The sequence below is a fragment of the Schistocerca cancellata genome, chromosome 7, assembly GCF_023864275.1.
Source record: "Schistocerca cancellata isolate TAMUIC-IGC-003103 chromosome 7, iqSchCanc2.1, whole genome shotgun sequence".
Lineage (NCBI taxonomy): Eukaryota > Metazoa > Arthropoda > Insecta > Orthoptera > Acrididae > Schistocerca > Schistocerca cancellata.
The window spans coordinates 375,220,920-375,234,089 of NC_064632.1; positions in this window are offsets into that span (position 1 = coordinate 375,220,920).

Sequence of the window (13,170 nt, forward strand, 5' to 3'; positions counted from 1 at the left end):
GTGCTGGACGTGCAGACCGCGTGAGACGACGCTTCATCCAGTCCCAAACATGCTCAATGGGGGACAGATCCGGAGATCTTGCTGGCCAGGGTAGTTGACTTACACCTTCTAGAGCACGTTGGGTGGCACGGGATACATGCGGACGTGCATTGTCCTGTTGGAACAGCAAGTTCCCTTGCCGGTCTAGGAATGGTAGAACGATGGGTTCGATGACGGTTTGGATGTACCGTGCACTATTCAGTGTCCCGTCGACGATCACCAGTGGTGTACGGCCAGTGTAGGAGATCGCTCCCCACACCATGATGCCGGGTGTTGGCCCTGTGTGCCTCGGTCGTATGCAGTCCTGATTGTGGCGCTCACCTGCACGGCGCCAAACACGCATACGACCATCATTGGCACCAAGGCAGAAGCGACTCTCATCGCTGAAGACGACACGTCTCCATTCGTCCCTCCATTCACGCCTGTCGCGACACCCCTGGAGGCGGGCTGCACGATGTTGGGGCGTGAGCGGAAGACGGCCTAACGGTGTGCGGGACCGTAGCCCAGCTTCATGGAGACGGTTGCGAATGGTCCTCGCCGATACCCCAGGAGCAACAGTTCCCTAATTTGCTGGGAAGTGGCGGTGCGGTCCCCTACGGCACTGCGTAGGATCCTACGGTCTTGGCGTGCATCCGTGCGTCGCTGCGGTCTGGTCCCAGGTCGATGGGCACGTGCACCTTCCGCCGACCACTGGCGACAACATCGATGTACTGTGGAGACCTCACGCCCCACGTGTTGAGCAATTCGGCGGTACGTCCACCCGGCCTCCCGCATGCCCACTATATGCCCTCGCTCAAAGTCCGTCAACTGTACATACGGTTCATGTCCACGCTGTCGCGGCATGCTACCAGTGTTAAAGACTGCGATGGAGCTCCGTATGCCACGGCAAACTGGCTGACACTGACGGCGGCGGTGCACAAATGCTGCGCAGCTAGCGCCATTCGACGGCCAACACCGCGGTTCCTGGTGTATCCGCTGTGCCGTGCGTGTGATCATTGCTTGTACAGCCCTCTCGCAGTGTCCGGAGCAAGTATGGTGGGTCTGACACACCGGTGTCAATGTGTTCTTTTTTCCATTTCCAGGAGTGTATTTAGTCCTATAAAATCATTCTTGGGTAATATTTCCCATATGCAATGATTGAAACTTTCATTTGTATTCTGAGTGCCCCCATGAAGACATTTACTAAGCCAAACAGGTCTACAAAAATTGGTTTTATTTCATTATAACAGGCTCAGGAAGAGAATGGTTACGATCGTGAATTTGACCACTTTCTTTTGCTTTCTGGTAACCACACCAAGAATCTTCTCCTTTAGGGCAAAGTCCATCAACAGGACGGTCATCTGTGGACAAATTATGAACGTAGATGGCAAATACAGCTTTTCCATCAGATAGCAACTTCCCTTCCTCAATCTAGCACCCATCCTCTTTTGCACATGTCCACAACACTCCAGTTTTGTTACCAAGGTATCACCATAAACAATGAACTCATTAATTTTATTCAAAGCTTTAAAGTCCCCATCGCCTAGGTACTTCGTATATCTAACGTTATAAACGGGTACTGACCTCTGAAATATTTGTAGAACTCCATCACACTCCATACCTCCATTTAACCATCTTAATTCTTAGAGCACTGATGTTCAATATGTCCTTCAGTGTTACCATGGCAGATGTGGCAGTACTTAGATAAGCACTCAACATCAACAATTTTTCCATTCTCCAGAGAAGTAGCACTTACAACACCGTTCAAGGAACGACAACCTAGACGTCGCCATGTCCCATCAAGGGCAACACCAATGTATTTGGTTCCACTAATATTTACAGTTTCTTCAACAGCAAATTTCATACATGCTTCAGAAAAAAAAAAATTGTTCAAATGGCTCTGAGCACTATGGGACTTAACTTCTGAGGTCATCAGTCCCCTAGAACTTAGAACTACTTAAACCTAACTAATCTAAGGACATCACATACATCCATGCCCGAGGCAGGATTCGAACCTGCGACCATAGCGGTCACGCGGATCCAGACTGTAGCGCCTAGAACCGCACGGCCACCCCGGCCAGCTTTTAGACACAACAGTCAAGGCACCTAAAAGTATTTTTATGTACTTACTGAGCCTACCGGGAGGAGGAGGAAGGTCTATCAAACCGCAAAATGTTTGAGCAGCCTTTTTTCCTTTTCCTATTGCACACATTACATACACTAACTTCAAATTCACATCATATGAATTATGCACAATGTTCTAAGTCATTTTCGAGGTAGATTTATTGCAGGCTCTACACAGAACAACTAATTTTGATGCTAAACCCTTCCTGCTACTTTGTTGTTCAGTTAATTCCAGACAGCCTACACCATCAAATTGTTTACATTTCGCCACTTCCTTTGTCAAAGAAGATAAGATGCCCACATCAACAACAACAAATCCACTACAAACAGCGTCATTGTTAACACAAAAATTTGAGTCACCAGGAGGCGTGCCATGTGGGAGTTTCTTCCCTGAAGAACTGATACATAGGTTACTTTCAACAGTGTGGCTCGCTTTGCTTATGAACTGGTTAACACGGAATTTACTTTTACTGAATATCTTGATGCGTAGCATAGTTCGTATTTACTGCGCACTAAAGGATATGTACTTCCACAAATATATGTAGTACTTGTGCAACAAACATTCAGTAACACATGAACAAACTGCCTCCGCGAAACAAAAGTAAATACTAGCAAAGATAATCATTTACAGACACTAGAAACCTGCACCATTGCCAACATATACAATGTATCATTCGTATCATAGCTGTAAGCAGAACGTTCACAACCCTATAATGTATATATCAATGTAATCACTAAAGACTAAATAATTTAATAAAGTCATAAAAAAAATTTCGATTTTTCCACCATTTATAAGTACCCTGTATCTTTAAGAAACTTACCTCGCTGTAGTTCTTAACGCAGCTTGATTGCAATACAATCTGCTATACAGGGAACCTACTGAAATGTCGAAGGTACGACTTTCACATTGACCACCTGCTCTACCACAAATGTTATACCTTGTAAATCTCATTCACGAATTTCAAAACTTTCTAATTCCGACCAAATCACCATCCCAGTAGTGACACCAGATTTAGCATCTACACCAAAGATGTCTGCCCTACGTAATACGTGCGATTTCATATGAATTTTGAAAGTCATATACTGACGGACAATGGTAACATACTCACCATTAGTACATATCCACTTCCAAATCAAATGCGTTGGTCACTAAACAACATTTAGTTTCCTGTTGGATATGTAGGCCTACTCTGATTTTTTCAGCGACTATCGAAATATTATGTGAAATGGTTTACGGATTAAGGAGGCTGTATGGAAACAGCCAGATTTCGCTTGCTGTGCAGCTGTGGCTAAAATCTCCTGACAGAGGTTCCTGAAACCTCTATCTGTATCATTACCTCGGGAACATAGGACTTGGCGAAAGGCCGAACGCCACTACTGCGTTTTGTTATTGACGAAATTAATGGAATGTCTCTTGAAGGAATAAACAGAATCATACGAGTTATGCTTCTCGAAAGCTATTTAATCGTTCGAGCGCGTAGAGTTACTTCTGTTTTTTTCTTCTCCTTCTTCTTCTTGTCCCTTTCACAGAGTGAAGTATGAATCTGTTCTGGACTTGAAACGCCAACTTTTAGCTGTTCATCCTATGTTCCCCTTTCATTGGGGTTTGTATCAGAAGGTCGCCTTTGAATTTCTTCTTTCTTCCATTCGATCCCAAAGTTTCTTCGACTGCAGTTTGCAGCCAAAATCTACTTCCATGCTGCTGAAAAATCATTCGTGTTTGAAAGTACAAAACAAGTTATTTTTTTAAACTAACTCTGCCTTCATTGTCTCCTTGGTAAAAACACTCTGTGGTGATGGTAACCTTGACACAGATGAGGAAAATGCGGGTAGCAGCTGCGGTTTACCTCCCACATATGAAGTTTTCGAAAGCTCTATGTAACAAAGATATGTCATCACTTACTCTCACATAAAGTTTCACTCTTCCCTAACAATATATGAAGTAGCAGAGTCAGAACTAAATGGCACTGCATTTGTGCTGGGTTAAAATACTCACCATGCTAATTTTAGATTATTGGTTAAAATTATTCCGAGTACTTCTTCTGTTACTCGCTATCAAATTATGAAGTGCAAATAAATATTCAGCGAACTTCATCGCTTAGCTTATATCCATTTCTCTCACAAAACGTTAATATGCTGGTGTGTTAAAAGTTATACCGGGATAAAATGTGCACTGATAAGACAGAACTACTATGTTTCATACATTTCTTTATTTTACTTATTTGGTCGCACAGAGCAAAGCCGCCTCATTGCCTCAGTCCTCAGCGTCTTCGACTTCCCTCTTTCGCTGGCCATGTACATCTAGGTTGCCATGGTCTCCAGGTCATTTTTGATCATCGGTCCACCTTAATCTTGTTCTACTTTTTAAGTTCCCTTCACAGTCAGCCTTCATCAACTTTTTTCTTTTCCTCAATTCATGTCCCAACCATTAAATTTTTCTGCTGTTCATTACAGCAGTCACATTTGGTTCATTAAACAGCGTGTTCATTTATGTTCTCCTCTGTTCTTCTTCTTCTTCACACAATTCCCCTTCCTCCTCCACTACAACCGCAATATCATCCACCTATATTTACACCTGTGGTGTGCGTACTGTAAGACCTTCAGTACACACACCATCAGATTATTTGAGGAGGAGGAGGAGGAGATTAGTGTTTAACGTCCCGTCGACAACGAGGTCATTAGAGACGGAGCGCAAGCTCGGGTGAGGGAAGGATGGGAAGGAAATCGGCCGTGCCGTTTCAAAGGAACCATCCCGGCATTTGCCTGAAGCGATTTAGGGAAATCACGGAAAACCTAAATCAGGATGGCCGGATACGGGATTGAACCGTCGTCCTCCCGAATGCGAGTCCAGTGTTCAGATTATTTGACTTGTCGCTCTAACGAAGTAGGCGAGTGTCAGCAATATGTCTCGTGGTCTTATCGTGGCGTGTTTATCTTCTGCCGTTAGGTCAGACGAAAGAAATGCCACTTGCACGCTTAGAGTAGCAGATTGACGGTGACCAACTTTTAACAGAACTTGATTAATTTTCACACACATTTATTAAAATAATAACAAGTATAAAAATTACTTAACTTGGTTCTGGATGCTATTTACAATTGACAATCTGAAGTTCCTTTGGTATTGGTACGTTAATCTTATTCTCACTTATATCTCTGATACTTGACATTTGTCTTCATGGCTATGTACAGGAATATGGTAATCTTATTGGGTGCAGACTGAAACTTCACTATAGACTGGTACAGACAAATGTAGAACTCGTACAGACTGGTACAGACTAATGCAGACTGGTACAGGCTGGTGCAGACAAATGCAGACTGGTACAGACTGGTGCAGACAAATGCAGAGTGGCTAATTGGAGGTCTGTACACTCGTTATAATATCTCGCACGTTCATGTATCACTGCGCGAGTGTGATCCGCGAGGAGAAAAAGGTTCTATGTAAGCAGCAATCTGATTGGCTGCATTACATATTAATAAGCGGATCGGCGGAAGCAGAATTTGGTCCGTCTCTATGGCAGTGCCATCTCGTAGTGCGGAGACGGACGAGCACTGTGCCTGCACTGTTGTTCTTAGCGGGGGAAAGTTGTGTACGCACTGACTACGCGGAACTATGTACACAACAACACCTCTAGCAATCGACGACGCTCTTTTTCGGAACTTTTGAATCAAATAGGCGTTTAAGAAATCATTGACCTAAGAGAATCGAACGAACATACTGTCGTTCGACCGTGGCACTGACTTCCCTCTGGCAAGAATAGGCATCCTTGGCGTGCAGAACAAACTCAAAGAAAAAAAATAAGCCGGCTGTTCTAGATGGAAAGTTAGTTTAGTTTTACGGACATTACTCTATGACATTAACCTCTTACTTTGCTCGCCTCTATCGCAAATCTCTCGCCCTATGTACAGCCCCAAGCGACTACAAGAAAGACAGGTGACTCCTGTATACAAGAGGGGCAAAAGAAGCTACCCACAAAATTACACACCAACATCCTTAACAACACTTTTCTGCAGAATTATTGAACATATTCTCTGTTCAAATTTAATAAATTTCCTTGAGATGTAAAATCTTCTGTCCACAAATCAGTACACTTGGAAAGCATTGCTTCTACGAAACCTGTCCTTTTCTCACATGAAATTCTACGTTCCGTGGGTGAAGGGCAACATGCAGTTGCCATATTCACAGTATTCCAGAATATGTTTCACACAGTGTTAACTCCAGACTATTAATAAAGGTATGAGCATGCGGAATAATGACTCAAAGACTTCTGAAGTAATAGAACCCAGCACGTTCTCGACGACCGCCGGTGTTCATCAGCCACAAGGGTATCGTCCCTACTGCTCCAGGCAAGTGTGAAAGAAACGTTCATATCCTCTATACATTTACTTGTAAATCGTCTGGCAGTCTGGGTTGGGTTGGGTTGGTTGGGGGAAGAGACCAAACAGCTAGGTCATCGGTCTCATTAGGTTAGCGAAGGACGGGGAAGGAAGTCGGCCGTGCCCTTTCAAAGGAATCATCCCGGCATTTGCCTGGAGCGAATTAGGGAAATCACGGAAAACCTAAATCAGGATGGCCGGACGCGGGATTGAAACGTCGTCCTCCAGAATGAGACGTCTGGCAGTCTGGGTGAGCAGCAGTGTATGGCTGTTTTCTGATGATGTTGTGGTGTACAGGTGGGTGTCAACGTTGAGTGACTTTAGGAGGATTCAAGGTGATTTAGACAATATTTCTAATTGGTTTGATGAATGGCATCTTCCTGTAAACCTAGAAAAATGTAAGTTAATACCGAGCAGAGAAAACAATCATGTAAAATTCGATTACAGTCGTGGTAGAGTGGCGCTTGACAGAGTCACCTCAATTAAATACCTAGGCATTACACTGATGCAGTTTCTCTGACTCTCTCTCTGTACTGCAAAACGGACTCCCAAGCTTTAGTCGTCACTAACCATATTGGAGGTTTCATGAATGGTATAATTTCAGATGTGATTGAAACCAATGAATCTGGCACTTCCCAGTTCTTAGAAATAATAAACGCGAACATGTGCACGATACGCAGACAGAGGCAGAATGCGGCGCACCAGAGGCGAGTTACCACGGCACTGTCCGTCATAGTCCCCAGAAGTAAACCTGCTGACTGCTGGGCTGGCAGGGTACTGCGCGTATGTCGGTGGGACAGCAGTGTCTGAAGCCATACTGAGAAGGGGGTAACCAAGTCGGGTAGCTACTGGCAGCTGTGCCATATACATGACTTGCATTTGGCACTGCTAATACGCACTACTGACCATTAAAATTGGTACACCACGAAGATGACGAGCTACAGACGCGAAATTTAACCTACAGGAAGAAGATGCTGTGATATGCAAATGATTAGCTTTTCACAGCATTCACACAAGGTTGGCACCGGCGGCGACACCTACAACGTGCTGACATGAGGAAAGTTTCCAACCGATTTCTCACACACAAACAGCAATTGACCGGCGTTGCCTGGTGAAACGTTGTTGTGATGCCTCGTGTAAGGAGGAGAAATGCGCACCATCACGTTTCCGACTTTGATAAAGATCGGATTGTGGCCTATCGCGATTGCGGTTTATCGCATCGCGACATTGCTGCTCGCGTTGGTCGAGATCCAATGACTGTTAGCAGAATATCGAATCCGTGGGTTCAGGAGAGTAATACGGAACGCCGTGCTGGATCCCAACGGCCTCGTATCATTAGCAGTTGAGATGACAGGCATCTTATCCGTATGGCTGTAACGGATCGTGCAGCCACGTCTCGATCCCTGAGTCAACAGGTGGGGACGTTTGCAAGACAACAACCATCTGCACGAACAGTTCGACGACGTTCGCAGCAGCATGGACCGTCAGCTCGGAGACCATTGCTGCGGTTACCCTTGACGCTGCATCACAGACAAGAGCGCCTGCGATGGTGTACTCAACGACGAACCTGGGTGCACGAGTGGCAAAACGTCGTTTTTTCGGATGAATTCAGGTTCTGTTTACAGCATCATGATGGTCGCATCCGTGTTTGGCGACATCGCGGTGAACGCACATTGGAAGCGTGTATTCGTCATCGCCATACTGGCGTATCACCCGGCGTGATGGTATGGGGTGCCATTGGTTACACGTCTCGGTCACCTCTTGTTCGCATTGACGGTACTTTTAACAGTGGACGTTACATTTCAGATGTGTTACGACCCTTGGCTCTTCCCTTCATTCGATCCCTGCGAAACCCTACATTTGAGCAGGATAATGCACGACAGCATCTTGCAGGTCCTGTACGGGCCTTTGTGGATACAGAAAATGTTCGACTGCTGTCTTGGATAGCACAATCTCCAGATCTCTTGTAAGTAGGCTGTTTATGTTTTCTTATTGGCAACGTTATGTAGCGCTCTGTATGAAAATCACTGGCTGTGCTGTGTGCAGTCTGTGGCCAGTTTGCATTGTTGTCTGCCATTGTAGTGTTGGGCAGTGGTAGCTGGATGTGAATAGCGCGTGGCGTTGCGCAGTTGGAGGTGAGCCGCCAGCAGTGGTGGATGTGGGGAGAGAAATGGCGGAGTTTTGAAATTTGTAAAAATGGATGTCATGAGCTGCTGTATATATTAAGACTTTTGATGACTATTAAGGTAAATACATTGTTTGTTCTCTATTAAAATCTTTCACTTGCTATGCCTATCAGTAGTTAGTGCCTTCAGTAGTTTGAATCTTTTATTTAGCTGGCAGTAGTGGCGCTAGCTGTATTGCAGTAGTTCGAGTAACCAAGATTTTTGTGAGGTAAGCGATTTGTGAAACGCATAGGTTAATGTTAGTCAGGGCCATTCTTTTGTAGGGATTTTTGAAAGTCAGATTGCGTTGCGCTAAAAAATATTGTGTGTCAGTTTAAGCACAGTCGTGTATAATTGTTCAAGGGGACGTTTCACTCTCACCAATTGAAAACGTCTGGTCAATGGTGACAGAGCAACTGGCTCGTCACAATACGCCAGTCACTACTCGTGGTGAACTGTGGTATCGTGTTGAAGCTGCAAGGGCAGATGTACCTGTACACGACATCCAAGCTCTGCTTGACTCATTGCCCAGGCGTATCAAGGCCGTTATTACGGCCAGAGGTGGTTGTTCTGGGTACTGATTTCTCAGGATCTATGCACACAAACTGCGTGAAAATGTAATCACATGTCAGTTCTAGTATAATATATTTGTCCAATGAATACCCGTTTATCACCTGCATTTCTTCTTGGTATAGCAATTTTAATGGCCAGTAGTGCAAGTTACATGTTAAATAATGATCTTATGTCGATCTTTGTACCATGTATTGAAGAAGTCAAGGAGTGCTTGTATTATTCGTCGAAGTATGTAGAAAATAGTTCTATAGCATCATAAACAAACATGGCACAACTGCTGATCTAAGTTACTGTTAGAGTGCAGTTGTGTACAAGATTTTTTTTTATTTTTGCGCTAAACTAAACGTTATTGCCACTTCAAAACTCTTTATTTGTCAAAACTGGTCTTAATCTGTCCCATCTCAATATGAAAGTCATCCAAACGTTATAGTGATCCCCACATCGTGGGGATAATGCTGACATATGTCATCGTACAGTAGAGACTGCGAGACATTTCTCACATCATACTTCGTCATTTTGCACCAACCTATCGCAAATGGTGCTGACTTCATTGTACAATAAATAGTAAAAGCTTCTTACAATTTGGTGTAACATGGGGATGTGTAGGGTATTTTACGATAGTTTTCGAGTAGCACATCGAAGTATGCCACAAGTAATTTAGGTGGAGCATGTGTATTTATTGAGTAGATAGTTACAATTTGGGGTACATTGTTACGATTCGTTATAACACGCTGAAGTATAAGGTATTTTCTTATATACTGGCCAATTTGTTACAACTTTGTTGTAATATAGCACAATTTTGTTACAATTTTGCTGTGGCAGAGCGTTGTTAAAATTTTGCTGCAATGAAATGATGTTTGGAGCACTTTGTAACAATTTTGCTGCAAATAAGACGATGTAAGAGGCAATTTCTTACAACTTTACTGTGACATGGGATAATCTATTATAATTTTACTGGAACCTAGTAATACTCGAGGCAATTTGTTATAATTGTCCAATGGCAGAAATAGTTGATTTCTTTGTTTGGGGGTCACTGTGATGTTTGGTTGACTTCGATATTGGTTTTAGTTGAACTAAGATTAGTTTTGGCAAGTAATGCAGATGATTTAGCTGTGGAAATAACGCTGTTCAATTTCAAACGAGCACTGATATGTTCTCACTGAGAAGTGCTCTTTAGGCTCGCAGTCAGATCACGTGCAATGTGTGTTTTGTATTCTTCTAGGAAACAGTTCTACGTATTTTGATAAATAATACATATAACTCTGCCCTCTTTAATCTGTGCTGCAAGACTCGGCATGAAATCGTTGATAAACATGCAAGTTTTATGGCTATTGCCAACATATTAGTCAACTGTATTGTGCAGACTAGGAAGGAGTTATAAGCACTTTAATAAATAATTCACATAACTTCTCGCGTCCGTCGGCCGTCGTAATTTAATTTATTATTTATTGGTAATGTTTATTGTTGCCGACTTACGTGGTGGGCCTTATTCAAAATATTTCATTCAATTTTGATTTACAATTAAATGCTTTTGTGAAGTTCTCCTTTTTAACAATAATAACCCTAAATTATTTGTTACGTTAATGAATGTTAGACTCGCTGAATCTTAAAACATGAGCACATAAGTTGAACAATGGAATATAAACTTTTCATATTAATTTCCTCGGCTAGTCAGTTCACTTTAAAGCAAAAAAATCTTTAGTTATTAATTACAATTGCGGCCCACACACGCGCGAGAGTATTTTTTCTTACCTCCGTTAACCATTGCATTGTAGTCGGGGTCCTGGCTGTGGCTCTCGGCTGTTGCACTGAAAATACAAATCTTAAAGCTACGTATTTTCTGCAGCGTCGGGCGGCTGTGGAGAAAAATGTATATTATGTTAACAGCGGGCGAGTTTTTCGCTTCCGCTAAATTTTATAAGTTAATATCACCATGTAATGGCGTCGTTGGCTGCATCGGCCGCTGCGATTGTTGTACTGTAAATTACTCGAATGCAGGTTAATTTAAGGAAGGCGGACATGAAATCGGCATCACCTCTTACAAATTAAAAGTGAACAATAATATTAAATCAATATATTATTTGCTTAAGTAGTAAAAATATGCTTACATTTGCCAGCACTCGCAAGATGTCCATCTAAACGCAACCAAGACATAAGAAGGAGTGAAGACGACTAAAAAATTAACAAAAGAGCGTATCTTATTGTCTCTTTAGATCATTTTGTTATATTTCTTTGCCCTCGAAACTTACACAGAGAAATTATTATTTTACGGGTACATGAGAAAAATGTATATTATTCAGTTTTTAAATGTCTCTTCTTTATAAATACTGTTTTTAAGTCTTTTCGTATTATTTCACTGGGGACGCTATACCCTGCAAATGAAGTCATCTGCAAGTTATCTGCAATGACAAAATTTCGTGTGCGTAAGCTCAAAGCGGCTGCTTTGAAAGCTCTGTTACAGAAAGAAGAGTCACCAGTGATCAATTTTTTTTTCGACTGTCAGAAGAATATGGTCTTGTCCAAGATATCAGATCAAGCGGCATATTACTCCAGGCAGTTACATTCATATAGCCTTACAATCTGCAGAGGTGGGTCAAAATCTCCTCAGAACAAAGAAAAGGTTACGATCTATAACTGGCTCGAACATGAAAGCCCCAAAGGGTGCAATGAAATTGTTTCCGCTTTGCACTAGCAGCTGAACTACTGTAATCCACGGAAGGTTACAACTGTTGAACTGTATGCAGACGGATGCCCTGGCCAAAATAAGAAATCTGCAATGGTTGGAAGTACATCTAACGTTTGCTGTTGTTGTACATTGTTTCCTGCATCCAGGCCATGTATTTCGAAGAATAGAGAAGAAGATGCGGAGAAGAAATGTCATTGTGGATCCTGCAGAATACGTAGAACTGTTTGAGGAAGAAGGTACTCTTCTAAAGCTCGGAAGTGATCTCCTCATACAGAACTGGAAACATGGTGTATCTCAAATAAATAAACCTCCAAGTGGATTGCATTTCCGACTTCACCTCGTGTAAAAGAATTATCTTCAAGTTAGGCAAGTCTGCAGTTTTGGTTAGAGGTGTGCCCATTTATAGATGTGAGATTGGTGTTTTCCGTTCTCCCTTGAGGAAACATCGGAAAATTAACAATATTACCTTAAGTACTCTACCGAAAAGTGTGCCCACTACAACCGGAAAAACTGGAGGATATCGATAAACTGCACCGGCAACGGTTTGGCAAAGCTTGGAAAAGTAATGAGAACCTCATCTCGTATTCCAGCCTGATGAAAGAGAAACATGCAGAGAATGAAAATTTCGCTGAACAGGGGAAAATGAATGTGGTAATGAAGAAGACACTGACTTCAGAATATGAATGATTTTCTGTTAAATCAGCGCTTAAATTGTTTTCTGGATACAAATTGTTACACTTTTGAAAATATGTAGGATAGTAATGTGTATCGTGCAACATTTACTTGTCATTTTTGGAAAATTTTGTTACATTATGATTGATATTGAGTTTAATTATTGGCATTTAATATTTTTATGTACTATGACTAAAATATTTTGTGATTTCAAATTACATAAATGATAAAAGAACGTCGATAATAATTCCAATTAATGACCAAAATTACCATTATTAAGTTTTAGCTACATTTGCAAAACCCGCCCTTATCTATGATGACAGTTCCAAACTCCTTATCCAATGTTGAGGCCGGCCGTTGTGGCCGAGCGGTTCTAGGCGCTTCAGTCCGGAACCGCGCGACTGCTACGGTCGCAGGTTCGAATCCTGCTTCGGGCGTGGATGTGTGTGATGTCCTTAGGTTAGTTAGGTTTAAGTAGTTCTAAGTTCTAGGGGACTGATGACCTCAGATGTTAAGTCCCATAGTGCTCAGAGCCATTTGAACCAATGTTGAGTTCTA